General features: G+C 42.8%; 2 long non-coding RNA genes across 2 annotated transcripts; one reads left to right on the top strand and one right to left on the bottom strand.

The window, feature by feature from the left end:
- Positions 1-7880: 7880 nt before the first annotated feature.
- Positions 7881-19843, bottom strand: LOC147654341 (uncharacterized). The gene is made up of 3 exons (XR_015283969.1): positions 19556-19843; positions 19203-19464; positions 7881-10851 (listed from the first exon to the last, which is right to left on the bottom strand). It is a non-coding gene; the product is annotated as an uncharacterized LOC147654341 (long non-coding RNA).
- LOC111943843 (uncharacterized) lies at positions 8422-10925 on the top strand. Its single transcript, XR_002871056.2, has 3 exons — positions 8422-8505; positions 10370-10528; positions 10644-10925. It is a non-coding gene; the product is annotated as an uncharacterized LOC111943843 (long non-coding RNA).
- Positions 19844-20129: the final 286 nt, after the last annotated feature.

Below are 20129 nucleotides of genomic sequence, written 5' to 3'. Positions count from 1 at the left end.
AGTATGCTCAACTATAGCTTGGAAGACTAGGCAGAAGAAAGCGCCTTTAGCTAAGATTGGTTGAGGTCAGCTAGTTCTTCTGGTGTAGGCAGGAAGACAAAAAATTCTGCAACAACCCAGTCATTTCGGATTGACAACAAAGGACCTTAGCCCAGAGAATAATCACCATTTTTCTTACTCTTCCCTGCACATAAAAAAAACCAGGCATGCTACAAAATGCAGCATGTGCTGGTACATGGTGAACTTACCCCGAAGTAGTCAGAGGCTGTGTGCTATCATAAGAGGAAGAGGCCATTTCAGGCTCTTTGTGACAGCTTTCTTGTTCCATGTAGGCACATTTAATTAAACTGGAAACCAAAAGATAGGCCTGACTTTGTAGGCTGGATAGTAGCAAAGACTTCAAAGCAAAAGCATTATGTTCTCCATTGTGCAAGATACAAGGGGAGGAAAAAAAACATTCTTTCACTCTATCAAACATAATAAAAGGCTGAGTTAAGAAGCACAGAAAAAAATGTCTGGTTAATTTAAGGTGAAATCAGAAAAGAAAAAATACAAGGGCCATCCTGGTTCTCAGAGAGTCATCACTCTTTCTGGTTTTAGATGGTATACTAGATACTCAGCAGCTCTGAAATTGAGATCCAAAAATTGAATGGGGCCACATTGTTCCTTCTCACCACATTAGAAGTTCCATATTGAATCTCAAATAATTTGCAATTACAGTGCAGTTGCTTCAAGGGGTTATGGAGAACAAACAATGTATTGCATAAAGTCTCACAGGCAAATGCACTAAGTAGCAAATGCATTTAGAGATTACAGGGTTATCCATGAGTCTTGTTGCCTTTTTTCATTTTTCCCTTTAATCTATAGGCCAGAAAGATAGTGACATTAATAAAGAGGGCTCTAACCATTTCTTTCACTGAGGTGTTTCATAGCAGAGGCAGTGCAAAGGCAAGATCACACCAGGACACTGCCACACTCTGAGTGGAGGCTGGATCAGACTGATATGGGCAGAGGGACCATGGATCTGGGAACACTTGGAACTGACAGCATGTTTTGAGAGCTTCCCTCTTTGCTCATCCACATTTCCCTTCCTCTACACAATCCAGCCAGTAGGCCCAGACAGATAACAACAGTGAGTCTTCCTGGACTCAAGGATTTTAAAGGTCTTTTCCAGCCTAACTGGACAATCCTGTGACTCTGTTCTTTTGGTGGGTGCAGATGTCATGTATTGATCAGTGTGAAAAATGAAAGAAAATAATTCTCTTCTCAAAGGTGAAAAAGATTTCTTGGTGAAATAGCAGTTACTGTAATCCTGAAGAATTTATACTCCACCTTCCCACCTTAGATTTCTAAGTAGTCCAGACAAATATGTTTCATATGGAAGGAGTTTTCTCAACTGATAGAAACAACTCCATACATCAGTGCTCCTTTATTTTCTATATCCAGCTTCAAAACAATACCACAGTCTGTTCTTTCCTCTTTTTTTTCTTTTTTTTTTTTCTGATTTGAGGGGTGGTTGAATGTTCCTTCAATTACATTTTGGTCAACTTTCCATAACAATACCATTGTTTTGAGTATAATTTAAAGAAGAGTGGAAGGCATTAAAAAAAAAAAAAAGAAAAAAAATAGGTAAAGAGCGTCTGACAAGAGAATTGATTGATGGTGTGTGTTCCTTATCTTTCACAGCTTATGTAATATATATATATGAGAAATAGTTAGTTTGATAGTTAAAGAAACTAAATGCCTGTCGAGAATAAAATACATCAGGGACGCAGAACAATTCCTCATCTGCTTTGGCTATCATTCACTTTCCAGCCTACTGGCTGTCTCCCAGGAGAATTCATAATAGATCAGAGGCAATAATCTTCTCTCCCCAGGCCCCCACTCTTTTCTCCCTCCTTCCCCATTTCCTCCTTCTTTCCTGCTGTCACCATCTTCTCCATCCCATCCTGCCAGCTCTCTGCCCAGGGCTATGGAAAAGGAGTCTGCAAAAGCTACAAAGCTCTGGGAAAAGCACCTGGTGTGGCCACCAGGATGGGGATGCAGTCCATACAGCAAGGTGGGCGCTGAGCTGGACTCACATGCTGCTCACAGCCCCCTTCAGGCTGGGCTACAGAGAGCAGCAGGGGAGATGGGGGAGGCAGAAACAGAGTCTCTCCAGAGACTTGAGAAAAAAAGTCATGGAGTCAAAGCAGAGGCCTGAATGATGCAATAATCTCTGAGTGAGCATTTTCCACCCAGCACTCCCTGTTCCCCTAAATTTTCCCTCTCAGTATCTCACCTCCCCACCACTGAAAAAATACAAGCTTATGCTGTAAGGAAGACAATGGGCCAGGACTATCCCAAACCCTTCTAGTACTGTAGGTGTCTCATAACAGTCACTTGTAAAAGCATATGCCCAAAAATCCCCAATATTAAAAGTATTTGTTACAGGCAGGCCTGTACATATAGTGTCTGATGCATCGTTGCTTTAGCTCCTTAGAAACTTCCAAGACTTGATTTATAGGAGCAAAGTATTGCACTGAACACTGGAGTTATTGCACTGGGTTGCCCCCCATCCCATTCAATTTTGTTCCCCTCTGCAAAAGCTCAGCTACTGTTTGTGACATTGTAAAGAAACAGAAATAAAGTTGGTACCTTTCAACTTCAAGGGAGGCTCTGTGGTCTCAAATGGGCAGCATGAACATGACATTTGGCAGGACCATGGGCTTCATGCCAGAAATATGCCATCAATACAGCCAAGAAAAATACAGATAAATTTACCATGACAGAAAACTATGAAGTCCACATGCTGCACCTCAAGAATGATGTTAGATCTAGTAGGAAAATACTTAAAGGTTTTGTCTGCACTGAGACTGGTCTGTAGAAACACTGCTGTTCTCCCCGAGTTCCTGACAGACACACAGCTCTGGTTTCTTCAGAAAAGAGCCTGGACACCTGTATGCAGAACAACATAGCATGCAGGAGTGTCTCAGTCAGTGAGACACAATGGATCAGTAGGTGGCAAAACACACAGATCAGTTCTAAGAACCCTTACAGGGATGCTTACAAGAAAAGGTTTTGAATTTAGAGCTGGGGAAGAACCTCAGCTTAGATGAAGCGTGTGTCAGGACACTGGGTCTGTGAATTGGCGTGGAAGATATGTGTGAGACTGGAGGAAAACCAAGAGATTAATAAACAGAAGAGAGAAATGGAAATAGCTGGACAAGAGAACCAGTACAAGGTAAGGAGGTGAACACAAGCAGCAGATTTTGTCCTGCTCACCAAGGAGTCTAGAGCTTAGATGAGAAATCCATCAGGAGCTAGCTACTTCAGTGTTACAGTGTCTGCTCTATCAGGCTGGCATCACTTTTTGCAGTGCCTGGCCCACCAAAAGAGCCTCTTCCTTGTCTGCTTCTATTTCCTCCCTCTCCACCCTTTGGGAGTCTCTGCTCCATATGAAGGGAAGGGCTGAAATATCTCCCTTCTCCAGGAAAGTGCTGGAGCAGACAGCAGCTGCCACAAGATGTGTCAGTGGAGGCCTTGCAGGTTACAGCTGAGTGAGGAGGGATGCAAGGCATAGAGGACCACAGCCAAAGGGGTGCTGCATCCTGGGGGATAAGTTCACCCAGAAACAGGTTTCAACCCCAGATGAGATCATAAGGGATGGTGTAAATACAGAGAAAACCCACCCTAAGATGCTTATCCCACTGACAGTAAACATCATAATCATGTTAGGTATATCAGTATTTGGGGGGGAGGTGTCAGCACCACAAAAAAATCAAATGGCAGTGCCCAGATTGGACTACCCAGTTAAACAAGGCAGAGGACACTGTCCTGGGAATTACTTGGTCATGTGCCATTGTTTTCACTAGTTGCATCACATAGAAACTGATATTTCACCTGACTGCAGCCTCCCATAGCCTACTTTCCAATACTCAGTGATGTTTCCTGTCCTTCCCTGAGGAACACAGCCTGGCAGGAGAAGTTGGGGTGAACTGCTCCAGTTTTCTTCATTATTTTCCAGGACATGGGGGGATCCATGCCCTCTTACCAAAACCTCAAGGCTGGTGCAAGAGCAGTATACAAGGATTGCAGCTGGGACACAAAATTTCATTGCCCCCCTCCCAAGCACAAACTGAACAGGAGTTTAGGTGAGATTTTCAAGCCAGGCCACTTTTTTTCCATTAATCTCTTTCCAACATCAGTTCATTCTCACTCCCTTTGGCACAAAGTTGTGAGGACCATTTATTGCTAATAGTAACTGCAAGCTCCACAACAAAATCAGTTTCTCCACAGGAATGGAGAACTTCATAATTATAAATCTAAGCATAGGAAAAAAGGGAAAAAACAAGAAAATCCCATGATATTATCTTTGCAACTGACCTTGGCAAGAATTACAACCCAAAATGCACTCAAAGCACTACGTGTCTATCAAAACCTAATAAAACAAGCAGGAAATGGGAGGTCTCCTGACAGTTCAACATTTGAAACTAATGGGACCAGACCCTGAAGAGATAATCTCTGTAGCTGGTCACCTGAATTTCAGGCATTCACAGGTGAAATCCATAACACAGCCCTAACTGCATCATCTCTAAGGAGAGGTTTTCCATTAGCTCTTTTCAGGAAATGTAGCAAACAGTTTCACTGAAAGGCACCTCTTAAACACATTTACATAAGCAAGCTTTCACTTACAAAAAGCAGCCTCAGTCAGTCCACTGGGGTTTCCCATCACCCCCCTAAACTTAACAGCACATGATTGAACAGCAATGGAGTAAGCAGCTTCTTCCCTAATTGCTCCTCCAAAGTGACTTTATGCACTGGGTGGTTGTAAGAGGTGGGGTTTCTCCTGCTCAGGTTCAGGGAACTCGAGGCTGGCCTATGGGCCAGCTTTCCTAAGGAGGTTCATTATACCAACTCCTACTACATTATTTATCATTTGTTTGCTCAGCTCTTTTAATTGCTTTTTTACAAGGATTACACTGCCTGCAGTCCTCTCAGGCAGGCATATGCTCCTGTACCTCCTCTGCTGTAGTGCTGGGCTCTACCTTTCAGGTGCCTGCTCTGTGTGTCCCCTCAGGGAGGTGAAGACAGCACTTTGGGGCAGAGACAAATTCAGATGCAGTGAGAAAATGGTACAATGCAGGACAGTGTGTCTGTCAGCAGACCTGCTCTTTTTTTGGGTATTCACATGTGTTGCTCTTAATTCACCCTCCCCCAACTGCCTTAGAAGCAACATCATCCTCTTTCTGAATTGAAGAAGTCCAAGGATAGATAAGAATTAGTGTAACAGCCAGTATTTAAGACCCTATGTTCTATGAGCCATCAACATCTAGCACTTGGCTTATCACTAGATGTCAGCTCTTAAAATTGCAATTATGAACAAAAGCAATTTTAAGTCATTATCATAGGCTTTCTAAAATGCATTTGTTTCCTTCAACCCCCGTCCTCCTTCTCTCAATGTCTATGCAATTGAATTTATTGGGACAGCCTGTCTTCGTAGGCAGGAAGAAATAACATCCGTACAATGCTCTGCCTTCTTTCTACTCATCAAATGATTGCTCCAGAGCACTTATTTTTATTCTTTTCTTTTAAACAGCAAAGCAGGCAGGATTGAGGGTGAAAATCTTTTCCTAGTGTTCCTCTGGGCTGATGGGGCTCCACTGTGCCTCAGCAGCAGGGCTTTTCCTAAACCATGCTGCTGAAAAGTGCATACCACACTGTAATGCAGTCGCTATATATAGTCTGTAAAGAGCTTTTGGAAACCAGGAGGAAAAGAGCTATTTGATGTACAATAAATTATTAATTGTTATTAGTTACTATCTTGACAGGTTTCTGTTGCTCAGCTACCCTCCACCCCCAGTTTGGGGGAAGGGTAGCGTCTCTCCCTTCTCAATTTTCTCCATGACCCCCTTGCTCTGGACCCACTTTTTGGACCGAGTATCTCTGCATCTTCCTTCCCCTTACAGATGGAGAATGGATGGGATCTCAGTATTCCTTCAATTTCCCCAAGCACACAATGTTGGAAATAGCAGAGCAGTAGTGCCTCAGAGCACTCAGCACTATAATCTGCATTCTGCCTTCACATTTAAAGCAGGATTACACACAGCTACCCACCTGGTGTTGGTCCCAGTACCTTATGTCTGAGAGCAGAGTAGCAGTCTGGGCCATTTACCCACGGCATTTCACCCCTTCTCACATTTATTATATGCCTGGAAAAGCATAGATTCCTTTTCGGGATGTGTTTGAGCTCACATGCCTCTCGTGCTGCAAACAGCCCTGCCTGAAATTGCTGTGTGCCAGCTTTATCCTGTGTGGAAGGGCTTTGTGTGGGGAATACGGGTATGGTGAAGTTGAGAGGTAGCTGGGAGGCAGTGCAGCTTCTGCCAGCATGGAGAAGAGCACAGATCAAGGTCACCCATCCTCTCTGCCTGTATAATGGGACTCTGGAAACCTCTCACCTGTTTGTGAGGTTACAGCTCTAAGACATACTTTTCATTTAAATTCTCTGAGATGAACTTAAACCCAGAACACCTCCCTTTACTCAGCTCTCTCTGTGATAGGCACATACCCTGCAAAACACAAATCAGTGTTTAGGGGAGGATAAAGCAACTGGGATGTTAGCAACTATATGACTGCAGGATAACCATAACCCAAGCTCTGTGCTTGGCCTCATGAGCACGTGTCCCAAGTCACTCCAGCCCTCAAGTGACAACATGGAAAAATACTCACTTGCCCCTGTCTTCAAAATAACCAAGGCCTTCAAATCCTCCATACAAAAACAAAAGTGATACTTTCCCCACCAGCAGAGGAAAAACGTTAATTTTAACATGAAAATTTCAAAATATCGCACAAGAGAAGCAGAATATAGGGCAAGGCTCTGTAAGAAAGCAGCTTGGAGTCAGAAGCCTTTCAGGCAGTGAAGAGGCATGGTACAGGCTACCTTGAGCATGAGCAGCAGCTCCATCTAGCACATGCCCCAGATCACTGTGTCTGTTCATCTCATCATTCGAAACAGAGACACTACTCAATTTACAGGGAAGCGGGAGGACTCTTGCCTTTACCACACTATGAAAAATATACCCCATTGTCAGCCATGAGTGCAGCTGCATTACTGTGAATATGATTTATCTGCCAGGGCTGATGAAGACAAACAAGCTTTGGTTTGATTTCAAAAGCCAGGATAAAAACCTGCCTGGGTGAGTCAGAGAGGGGGGCACACAACCACCTATACCATCCATACTCATGTGCAACTCTACACGTGGGAACAGTGCACACGGGAGCAATGAAGATTACAAGGGAGGTGGATGTGCACATGAGGAAGCACATGGAGGTTTTTCCATGTCAGTTGTTGGATATAAAGCACTTAACAGAGGGTTTAGAAAAGCTTCGGAAAAGCTTTTCCAGATGGATGACCTGATTTGGACAGTTAATTTCGGACTTCCTCAAGCCAAGAGCAAGTAACTGGAAATACCTTCACCTACCATTGGAATCATGAAGATTAATTGCAAGAGAGGGTGCATTCCTCTCTTGTAGAGAAAAGGATGCAAGAGAATAACAAAGGCAGAGGGCCAGCATTTTCATCCCTATTCCAGAAAAACCTTGGGGAATATTTTTCATTCCATTCTAGAGAAATAACCCGTCTCCCCAGAGTACATGTCTATAGTTCTTACTTCCGCAAAGAGCGCACCAGAGTATAAAGAAGAAATTCAGAAGTAGAAACGAAATAGATTTATTCTTTTTTAAAGTAGCAAACTTAAAACATTGCAAAAGGTTACAATGATTTAGAACACCCAGTCTGAGCGGCCACGCTTGGCTGTTCCCTGAGTACGTGTGAGGTGACTCAGCACACAGGGCTCTTGCGGTGGCCAGAAAAATTGTGCTGCTTGCAGCCTCTTGCATTTCCCTGCTGCCTTTACGAGAGGTGCACGAGAGAAAATTACCTGCTTGCCATCTGGGGACATGGCACAGAGCAGTTCCTGCTTTCCTGTGAAAGGCAAGTGCAATGTGGACAGGATGGCTGCTCCCCTGTCTCCTGCAGGAGAAGAGATGTCAGCCATGAAGCTCATTCTTCTTAGTTAATTTTCTGAAAATGATTTGTGACCAGACTAACACTTTTAAAGTTTGCTGGTATGAATGGCTTGAGTTGAGAGTCCCAAAGACTGTCCAGTCCCTTGTATGCCACTATAGGGCTGTACATATGCAGCTACCTATAATAGGCTCCTACATTAGCCTCTCTGGGCTTTGCCATTTCAATTATATTATTATTGTCAAGCTGTGAGTGTGCACAGTCTCCCCCTTGGACAGACTCTGTGGTATCACTATCAGCAAAATCTAATTGGCTACCAGCATTCTGTTATCTCTATGAAGTAGCTGTCACAAAGGTGACACCAGAGTGTCAACACGAGTGATTGGATGGCATTGTGAAAAGCAGTTACCTGGCGCATAGTCTGCTTTAGCAGGAGATAAACCAAATTGCAGAAGATCATCTTCTCTGTACACACACATCACAGAGATAGGAAGAAGGTACTCACTCAGTCACTCTAATATCAAAATTGCCACAGAGGAAGGGAGCAAAACCCAGAGTACCTCTAGGCAGCCAGGAGCTGGGTTACATACCTGCACTGAAGAGATCCCTTGTCATCGTTTTGCATCAACTACAGAACCTGGAGAAACCGTGCAATTATTAATAACAGAGTAGGTTGTGATAATAAGTGGATGGAAAACCAAGCATTGTCATGTCAGAAACTGGGCTAAAACTACCGTCAACCAAATCCTTCACTGATTTGTTGGCCCAGAAAATTACACATTAGGCCGGGAGGGAAAAAAGTTGCAATGACACACACACACAAGAGGAGCAAAGTAGCAATGGTGCAGTTGTATTAGATGGGTTCAGGTTGCCATTATATGTGGTCTACAACAGAAAATGAAGCTTTTCCTAAAAATACAGAATCATTGTGAGAGCTGTTAGATGAGATAGATATATGACTGTCCAGTCTCATGACATACACTGTAGAGCAAGGATATTTACTGAAGTATCACTGAGCTTAAGCTAGACATAATAGTTTCAAAAGGCACAAAGTCAGGGATCAGTTAAGCAAAGCAGAATTCACATTGGCTTTCCCTTGTGAAGTAATGTCTGGCATACAGTTCTCTCTGGTTGCTCCAATCAAATAGATAATCTGAGAATATTTTGATATTGTTATTCAAGTTGACAGTTATGAATGAGCGGGCACATAAAGAAAACTTCTGCTGAAGCTGTGGTTGTCAGTGCATTTTAGGAGCATGTGATGCAGTTCTGTTGTTTTTGAGAAAAAGTGCAAGGGAACATCAAACAACCTGAATGGAAACGAAAAATAGACTCTCTTGAGCAAATGCAATCCTCAGTGATGCTTCTCTGAGCCAAGAGGAGCTGACAGTGAGGTGCAAGATGGGGAGTGCATAAGTGGTACACAAGAAGACTTTCCAGGGACTGTAGTTACAGTTCATCATGTTGCTTTCCCCATAGTCAGTCAACATCACTTATTAGGATTATTGAAAAAACACTCTCCAACCTCTTGATCCTTAAATTCCAATTATCAGTAGTATTGAAAACTGTTACATTGCCAGTGCTGCCATGCCAACAAAAGAATGACAATGGTAACATGTTTTCATCATCCCCTGGTTCATGCTGTCTGAAAGTGCATTTAGGATTTGTGAATCAGAGGACTAGAAAAAAGTGTAGTCACTTAAATAAAGTCTGCTCTCTCTTGTCTGTCCAGGCACCAGCCACTTTCAAGTGACTGAATATGGATCTGAATCCTGCTTGTGGAGTAATATGATACAAAGCAGGTGAAGGGGAAGAGCAACTTCTGATCCACTGTAACAGGCTGCAGACCCTAGGCAAGTCCACCCTTTGGCTGTATCTCCCATTTAGAAAGAAAATTCTGGGGGAGAAGCAGAGTTTAAGTTTTTTAAAAAGGCATCCAGAGATCCTACAGCTTCCCATTCTGAATCCTCCCCTATCACTTCTGCAAAAGAAACAATGAAGGTCTCCTGTACACAGCTGGTAATAGAGGGATCCTGCACCTCTGGTGAGTCAGGACATTCAAGGCGGAACAGTGAATTTCCTTTCACATCTCAGTCTTTAATTGCGTCTAAATTTCTCAATAAGCATCTTTGTTTTCCTGAAATTCAGCATGACTAGATCACTTGTCAGCAGAAAATTCTTCTGAGGGAAAATTATATGTTATTTGGAAAACATTGTCTAGCAATGGAAATCTTGTGAAAGTAAAAAAAAAAAATAAAAATTTTCTAGTTTCTTCAACACCATCAAAGGTTCCTCCATTAAGAAGAAAACATGTTATGTCTGTAAAGTCTATATTTGTTTTATTCATTGTTTTCCCTTCAGAAAGACCTATATATGCAGGATTCATTCCTGAAAGGACAGCAAGGCCCTTTCTACATTAAGAAAACGTGCTCTGTATTGATGCAGTTGCATTGATGCCAACTTATTTAATGTAGGCAGTGCTTCAACTGACCTTGAAAAACACTGAATCTCTCCAACAGGGTAAGTTTGCTGGAGGTCATATGAAATATGAAACCTCAAAAAACTTGAGCTTTTATGCTAGTTCTTCAATACAGCAGGAATGTTAACTCACCTTATATTTTCTTGTGCATGTCAGTTGATATTCCAGGACTACAGACAGAGGTGAAGAAATTGCTGCTCCATGCCTGGGTGACAGCTTCCTCTAGATGGAGGGCCATGGGAAAGGAAGAATTGAGGAATTGATGGTGGTTTCTCCAAGTTCTCCATCAATATCAGATTCAAACTGTTTGATGTCATTAGAAGTGAAGCAGTCTGTTGCCATTTTTCTCCTGTTTATATTGCCCCTGCAAGCAGACAATATAAAGGAAGTGAAATTAAAGCTCTGGAGGGCTTCTCTTCCCTCCTTTTGTTGTGCTTCTGTCATTCTATTTGACTGTTGTTCTTCTTCTTGACTGCTCAGGAACTGTCACCTTGTATAGCATCCAGGGGGTCTCTAGCAATTCAGTGACAAAAAAATAATACAGTGGGGGAAAAAGTCACATAAAAGGCAGATGAAAGAACTGGTGAAGCCAACATTAAAAAAAACAACAAAGCAACAAAAAAATCAACAACAAGAGGGAAGCAAAGGGTCTGGAATTGTTGCAGGTGTCGCTGTGCTCTGGAAATATCAGTAATGATTAAGTAGCGGCAATAAATTGCTTTGAAACCCTCTATGACCCTTTCCCTATTCTCTGTCACTCTGGAGATGAACTGTGTGCACTGGAAGTTTCTTTCTCTATCCCCCCCTAGCCCACCCTCTTCCTTTTTCCTGTGATTTAACAGATATGGTAACCTTCGTGTTTTTTATTTTACACTCAGGAAATAAAATTCCACTCAGTTACGCCACATTGCGGGTGGCAAGGCAGCCATCAACTCGGGTGGACTTCAGAGTGCAGCAGCTCAGAAAATCCAGATCAGGCAGGTTCTACACTCCATCATGAGTTGAAGAACTGCTCCACTGTCCTTTTCCTGTCCTGGCTCCTACGCTTTCACCTAACAGTAACCTGCAGCTACCTAAACTGGCTCAAACCCAAAAACCCAGATGCAGTATCTCCCCCTATCAGGTTTAGGCAGAATGACCTAACTCCTTGGCTTGGAGAAATGGTCACAGGTCCCTATCTGTGAATACACAGCTTTATGGAATCACCAAGAGACACAGAGGAGAGATGAGACAGATGAGGTCAATCACATTAGAGCCCTGGCATTTAATGTTAAGGCAGTTTTTACCTTAAACAGAATATTGGGAATCACAGAGGCGAGTTCTCTGTGTTTTGAAAAGGCTGATGCGTACAAGGACTTATGGAGTGATCAATAAAAATGCCCATAATTCTGTGGCTCTGCCACTAACGAAAACATTGTAAAATACAGAAATGTCAGTTATAGGGCATCTCTGAATTAAAGTCCTGAGATTTTGTAGAGGTGAACTGGGGTGAAGACTAAAAAAATGAGGCATGGTGTTCACTGGACAAGAACTTGCGATTCACTGTGTAGCCAGTGGAAGAGCAGCTCTCATGTCTCCACCATAAATCTTTTCAGGTCACCAGCTCATGAGCATATCAGAAGAGCCAGACAGGTAAGTCCCCTCACTCCTGAGGTCTGCCAGCCATGGCCCTTCTGTGTGAGAAGAAGGTGTGAACACTCTTGCAACAATTTGATCTGCCTTTGAGAAGCTGGTATCCTCCTCAGTCTAGATTTCCTTCAGGGAGCCATTCACTGAGTTCCTTGTGTGGGCACAGGGCCTCCCTTTGAACCTTTCACCTCCAGCATGGAGAGAGCTGAGCTCTCTGGCCTGAGAGATGCCCACTATATGAGAATTCCTGACTTAGTGGGCATTTTTGTGTTGGGTAGATAGAGTGCTGGTAAAGAGTGAGAGAAGTGCTGTTTCTGGGCGCTTTCAGCTTGGCCATAAATCTTGTGCCACAGATCAAGTCAAAGAGGTAATAAATCTCTTAAGGCTTGTAAGACACAATGCCAGATCCAGCCCTTGGAAAAAGGAAGTACAATTCCATTGACTGCCAACATTTGTTTGCATGAGACTTTATCTCATTTCTTTTCACTATCCCCAGTACCAATGGCTTGTCTGCTTTAACTGCCTCTGAAGTAAACGTTGCTCTGAAAAAAGAGAGCGATGGCCAGAAAATGCTATTTCCATACTATTTTCTCATGTTGCCAAAATTTTTCATTACACAGCACACAATACAGCTGGAGGCACAGCAGGCCCAGTTCAAAGCCACCATGTCTGCATAGATATCCTTCTCAGTCCCTTCTGCCAGCACCTCTGGGGTCAAATTCTCTGGCTGCCTAGCTTGACTTAGAGTATCCTTCAGGCATCATGAGAGTGGTCCTATCAACACACCAAAAAGGATTAATGCAGCACTCCCAGACCTTTAAGCGCCTCTGGAGTTCCTCTGGAAGAACATGGATGGCCCCTTGTCACAGATTATTTCCATCTATTAGAACCTAATTTTGTGAGAACATATACCAGAAAGCTACAGATGGTGTACATCATTGCACATCTCCCGTTGCTCTTCTCTCATGTACAAATACTCTCCACCAAAACCACTTAGGGCAGCCCAAAGTACCTGGATGTGCTCAGTAGGGTGCTAATAGAGTGAAGTTGGTTAGATGGACCTCAGTGAGGTTTATGGCTTTTACACATTCTAGGGAACGCTTCACTTCCAGAGCCACAAGAGCCAACAAAGGAAGATACCTCAGCATAAATTCCCTGGCAGGCATGTGTGAGACTGATGAGCTTCTGAGTCAGTCAGACAATGAGTCATTGCCCTCTGGAGGGGAAAAAAACCAAGACCTGTCAAAGTTGTTTTTTGAAAACAAGAGGAAATTATTCAAGTTTAACAAATAGGTAGGCATTTGGCTGGATTGGGAAAGTCCTTGTTCTTGTTCCTGTATTTGCCACCTCCCACATCCCAGGTGAGTGCTCTAGCAGGCCTACACTGCCAATCTCCTCCTCACTTGACAATTATTGAGACAGCTAATACGAAGTGTAATAGCCCCCGCCCCCATAACTCCCCTTAGGAAAGACGAAGAAAGAACTTCAACTGGTGAAAAGAAAACTGACAATATACCACCTAAAAACCCTGAGAAAAGTCTTGGCTTATAGGAACAGAGCCAGAGTAAGGGCTTCTATGTGACTTCCATCTTCCTTGGTTAAACCCTTGGGCACCATGCTGTTTGGTTTTCAGGTCCAGCTGATCTCTTTCATTAAAAATTCCCAGCTGAGACCAAAAACTTCTTCCAAAAATGTTACATTAAGGAGAAAAAAAAAAATAAAAAAAAAAAAAAAAAATCCACAACCTGGAACATTCTTGTGATTTCACAAACTGAAACTCTTCAATACAAAACTGTCGGAAAATTCCCCATTGAGCTTCTGTGAAAGATGCTCCAAGAAACAGCAGTGGTACAAATATTATAAATACCAAGTATCCAGGCTACAGGTAAGCAAGAGTTAGATGTAAGAGAGTCTGACCTTGTTTCTCAATCTCCATATGCCACACTCATTCACTGTGGAAGCATTCAAACAAGCCAACATTTGTTCCTTTTCTTTTTGCCAAATAATAAATCTTTCAGACAGCCTCACTGGAATTATTCATACATGCAAACGGTCAGCTACTGGAATGTGTTTCTTTGCAGGTTGTTGTTGCTCTTCTCACATTCCCTGGGTTTTAGGCATCCTCTCACAGCATCTTCTGATGAAACAGGAAGACAAAATCATATTTTTAACTTCACATGGGATCATAAAGTTTTTGTTACACAAAAGGGAGAACGGTTGACTGTCCTCTGGAATTAGACAGAAGTAACAGCTTTTTTTCTTTTAAAGGCTAGTGGTTTGGAAATCAATTATGATACAGACATCTGACTGCCAAAAAGAAATTGCTGGGTTAATTGGAGAGCTGATAAGACCAAAAGAGTGCTGTGGACTTGGATGGGACTGGGCAATCATGATCCAGGTAACAGGGCAAGAATCAAATATTTTCATCTGCTAACATTTGGATTGAATTTTTATGAAAAACTTCATAACACCCTTCACCATTAAAAGAAGAAATTAAAATTAAGGAGTAGAGAAATCACAAGTACAAAAAAGTTTTGAAGAGAAAAATCTTTCTTGATCTTGAAAATCATTTGACTAAGAGACTGCTTCCTTCTGCTGGGTGTCTTTCACTGCAGGTCCCAGAATATAAAAGGGGAGCAGTCAAATTATGATGTCTGGTAAAGGCCATTATTTAAGCTTGACCATTAAAACAGAGGACAGGGATTAGGGCCAGCTGAGTTTACAAATAAATTTGTAGCCAATGATGTTACTGCAAGCATACTCAGTGCTGACATCCAACCATGTTCAGCTGTAAGAAGCAGAGACTCATCTGTGCTTCTAAAGGCACCAGAAAACAAAAGTGAAAAGCATTCCAAAACACATACCCTCCTTTTTTTCTTCCTTTAACTAGTTCCAACAGATATTTGTCAAACTCGGATTTGTTTTTACCTTTTTTTTTTTTTTCCTAAAAGAAGAAATTCAATAACTTTCTCAGGCAATCTATTTTATCGCATAACTATTCTTACTGCTAGAAAGTTATTCCAAATCTGGAGCAAGAGGATCTAGGTTACAATTTAAACCCATCATTTCTCATTCTTTCCTTGGTGGATGTGGACAGCAGTCTTATCTCCACAGATACTAAAGGTCTAACAGCAAATTCAGCTTTCCTTACTGTCAGGCATAGACCTTAATTACAAGATGATTTCAACTCTTACAGCTCATATTTGTATATACACTATGCATATTTATGGCACATGCCAAAGACGACTGCTTTGAATGGATGGTTGTGAGGATTTTGTTGAGGTAAAGAAAACAAATTGTCATTGCTGGCATTACAGCACAAGAAACATTTTTCACACACCCTCATAAGTATTCCATACACACGCACGTATATATACAGTTTTCCCATTAAAAGCAGTGTTGTTTACATACCCTGACAGTTCTGAGGGCAACCTAATGCTACCACAAGTGTGCTCAGTCCATATCTGCATGCAACCCCCCAGTGCACGCAGAGGCACAGAGGGCATGAATGCTCATGGATTTGTGGTACAGACCTGCAGATGGTATAAATCAGTGTCGCTCCTACTCAGCCTAATTCCTATTCAAGCTGGCCATAAGGCACGAACAGACAAATACGTAGATCTCCGTGTCTACCCAGCCATATGGGCTGCACACCCAGGTGGGTGTGCATTGCATACCTTCCTGGCCTGATGGATGCTACTGTTCAGCTGCCAGCCTGGACACCCAAAGCACAAAATTGAGCACCATCAAGTTCCCATTCACAGGAAACTGTCTCAGGCCCTGGAAGAAAGTCTGTCAGCAGCACGGCACGCTGCAGCAGGGCCCTGTTGAACCAATTAGGGTTAACACATCTCTGGTTAATGAGAGGTGCCGGTCATGATTGTAAATTAATATTTTCCAGTGGCTACCCATGCACTCAAGTGTCAGTATTGATCAAACTTACCTCTGCCCAGTTAATGCTGATGGATTCAACAGCAACATACGCCTGCTCATCTGTTACCCAATTAAGATAAGCTCTCGACTCATCCTAATAGCTGTATTTATTGTCATCAGGAATATTGATGTATCTCTGTGCTAGCTGCAAGCCAACATAGACACATGAGCACATGCAAAGGACACTGCTCCTCCGGGAATTGTCCCAAGCTCAAACAACAGGGAGAAAGAACTTTGTTAACCTTCGTTTCCAAGGGAGGCATTGTTTTCTATGGAGAAGGGCAAAAAATAATGGTTCCTCCCCTTCTTTAGACTTACTAGACTAGATGCATGCACACCCCACCCCACACCAGAGAATAAGCAGCACAGCAAGCTCCACAAATAAACTGCTTGGGTTTTTAAAGACTAAAGCAAATGGAAGTCTCCTGTTACACTGGGAGTCCAGCATGTGAGAAATGCTAGGCATGTAAGGAAAATGCCTATGGGAGGAACAAAATAAGGATTAATGAGCATCTTTTTACATGGTTTTCTACATTTCTAGCCTGGCTGTCTGAATCAAAAGCTGCTGGGTAGCTAATGGGCCTTGGGTAAGGGACACAACAGCAGCTGTCTACACAAAGCAAACAACAACAAAAAAACGATTCTATGAAAATTTAACATCTTCCTTGCAGTGCAAGTGGTTCATTCCTTAAAGGCCAATATACAGCCAACCCGAGATCTACTAGCCCATTCCTGGAAACAGACTCCTGCCTGTAGCAAATGGGCTATTACACAGAGCAAGAGATCAAGACCCATTTACTCATAAAAAGGTCATTGTAAACTAAAACAGAAGTGAGAGCTCAGAGGAGGCCAGTTCATCTCTGCAGCCAAAGTACAGTCCTGACAATCCCAGCCAAAGTAACTACCCTGTGTGTGTGGCCAAGATTGCATGCTGTGTTATGTATAAGCTGAATTTCGAAAAAAGGGGTGATGGATTGGCTCAAAAAGTTAGAAAACTGTTAATATGGGCCTTTTAGTGTGCAACACATTACTGATGCCTTTTCCTTGTCATGTGAGCTGAAGAAGATGGCACCATCTCACTTATGCAGAGGCTGAGTTTGGTCCCAGGAAACTGGTTGGAATCTCAAGTCATCTGGTGATTTTCATAGGTGGTAACCTCAATTTGCCTTCCAATTTGACAGATGCCCCCAAGGCAACTTATGGTCCTGGAAGCACCTTATTAAGCCACAGTTAATGGCAGCTCATGCCGAGTGACAAAAGTTTGAATGGGATCTTGCAAATGGACACTTTTAACCCACCAGAGGTGGAACTTGCAATCCTGCTGCCACTGAGTGATGGCAGAGCTCACGCTGCTGCTGCTTCTGTCCAATCTGTCCTTTAGATAAGTGAAGGACACCTCTCTCCAGGGCTCTCCACTTAGTACTTTTCATCATTCACTAAATTAAAAAGGGAGCAATTGACAGCACAACTTATTAAATGACTCTTCTCCCTTCTTCCTCCTACCACCATGGCCATGTTTTAACAGCCACAGACACTTTGCTGGTGTCTTTTTAATTTGATTTAACTAAAAAAATAACACACAAAGCCATTTGGCCTTGTGCCACTCAATGTACTGCTATAGAGTAGGCATGAGTTATAGGGTAATATTTCACACCCTGTTGTGTCTTATTACTTAACTAATAACAATATTTACCCAGGGTTTTCCCCAAGCAATTCAGACAGGTTTAAAAGAAATCTTGATTAAAGAATGACAGCCAAAGTATTGGATGTTAAGTATAAATAAGAGTAATGTGAAGAGAGTGGAAGAGTTTACTGTTGCATCCTGGTAGTTTGCAGTAAATCAGTATAATATGAAAGTTCCTCTTTACTGGGCTTCTCCAGTTGTCAACTCCCTTGCTGCAGCCCATGTAGAGATATGCCAGACCTCTGACTTGCACGAGTGCAGCTCTTGTAGACTGCAGCAGCAACATGCCGTAGTAGCCTTTGCTTGCCAGAGGCTGAACCACTTATTCTAATCCCTTAGCCCCTAGACTGAGGGAATAATCAGCCACCTCTCACCTTTTCTGGGGCTAGGCATCAAGAAATTAAATTATTGTGAACTAGAGTATCATAGACTTCATCTAACATGAGTTCTCCGAAACTCTCGGTAGTTTGCAACTACAGAAAAAACTTTCAGCTGATATAAAAAAGCCACCTCTAAGACTATTACCTGTGGAACTCACTGCTGAGGCAGACAAAGGCAAGGACCAAGTAAATGACAAGGGTATTAGATGTTACCAGCAAAAGCACTCCCATTCAGGTTAGAGAGGATATGACATTTTTACTGGTTCGCATAACTCTTTCACCAGTCAAGCAGCAACTGTCTCTTCGGTAGATTATTCCTTGTTCTTTGCACCTTGCAATTTCTGCTGAAATAGTTGGCATTGCCCTCTGATCAAGGCAGGATACAGAGCTGTCAAAGTCCTTGTCTCACTTCCTTTGGTAATTCTCCAGCTGACTAAGTGACTTAAGCAACACATCCATTCACCTAAGGAAGGCACTGCAGATTCCTCCCAACCTAACTGCATTGAGAAAACTCATCTAATACTGTAAATACAAGGACTCCTGTCAGAAGCAAAGAAGAAAAAATACATTCAAATTTATGTCCAAGTTGCTATTTTCCTGACTACCTCATAGATTACCCATCCACTGAAAGAAGGGGGGGAAACCATTGCCATTTACTACAGATTCTTATTTTCCCATGGAGATTTTTCCCTCCACAAGTTTACCAAGCTCTGAAGCGATTCCTATGTAAGAGTTGCTAAAATCAGTGTGCTGGTAAGGATGTATGCAAGCCAGGGCTAAGCACTCTAAATAATGTCATTTCTGTAGAATTACTTAAGTTGATGAATGGGAAAAATCCTGCAGTTGCTACTCAAGCAAAACATCACTCCAAGATGCTGAAAATTTTGAATGAATAAAGGTTTCAGGATTTGGTCCAAGAGTAGTAATTTTGGAGCAGACACCTTAAGGAACATGAGTCTCTTCTGATATGACCTTGTGACAGAGAATGCTCTTTTGGTCCAGTCCCACATCATATCAGCTGCAATCCATCACAGGCTGCATTTCTGAGAGGACTGAAGCTGAGGAGAAGTGAAACGACAAAACATTTACCTCTTTCATCAGGCTCTGAAGAGGTTGTCTTTATCCTTCAGTATTTCAGCATTCACCAGCCTTGCTTCCACACTGGAAAGGCAGGATATGAAACACTTGTTCCTTTCCAAAAGCTTTATACTGCAGAAGAGCTTATGGACAAGCAGCTGAGCAGTATTTGCATTTTCAGGGTCTATGTCTGTGCTCAAATGAGATCCAGCTAGGGAAGGTCACAGTGGTATACAAGGACAGGGAGAGACTGAGATCCTGCTTTGTCATCTCACTGAAAGGGAAAGGAGCCCTGTGAGCCAAGCAGAATCGTGTGGAGGTGGTACCTCTGAGTAACTGAGGAAGCAGGGAATGAAACACCATACCTGATAGAGAACATCCAGTCCCAGCTAAAGGAACGATTTTTATTTCCCCTTTGGGCTGACATCACCTGCACTTGCAGTGAAGCTTTACCCTGTCTTACCACACACTTCCTCTTCTCCACTCACCTCCTTGTAAGCACACCCAGCTGCATTCAGACCAGATTTCCTGCTTTCAGGTCTGTACCCCACCAGGTCCTACCCAATCTCTCCCAAGACCTCTTTTCTCCTACACAAGCACCTAGCTGTAGTTCTCTCACACACCAGTCTCTACTTACAGCCCTGACAGTTCACACCAGGGAATGGTGTGAACTCCTTATTAACTCTGCCAGGGGTTTTATCACCCTGACTCTCAGCAAACCAAACCAGAAAGGCCTTTGTTCTCCAGGACACCCCTCCCAAATGACTGACTGGGTGGCTTATCACCCAGAAGCAGCAGCTTTTTCCCTGGCAGCTTATTTCTATATGCCAATCTTTCTGTGCTAGCAAAAAAGAGTCTTCCCCCTCTCCTTCTCTGGACCCCTACTGTTTGTCTTTCATTTCTTTCCTAAGGGAAGGTAGAGAATCATAGCGTCCCTCT

This window comes from Cyanistes caeruleus, chromosome 3, assembly GCF_971803275.1.
Source record: "Cyanistes caeruleus chromosome 3, bCyaCae1.hap1.1, whole genome shotgun sequence".
Lineage (NCBI taxonomy): Eukaryota > Metazoa > Chordata > Aves > Passeriformes > Paridae > Cyanistes > Cyanistes caeruleus.
This window is presented reverse-complemented; position numbering and strand designations above follow the sequence as displayed.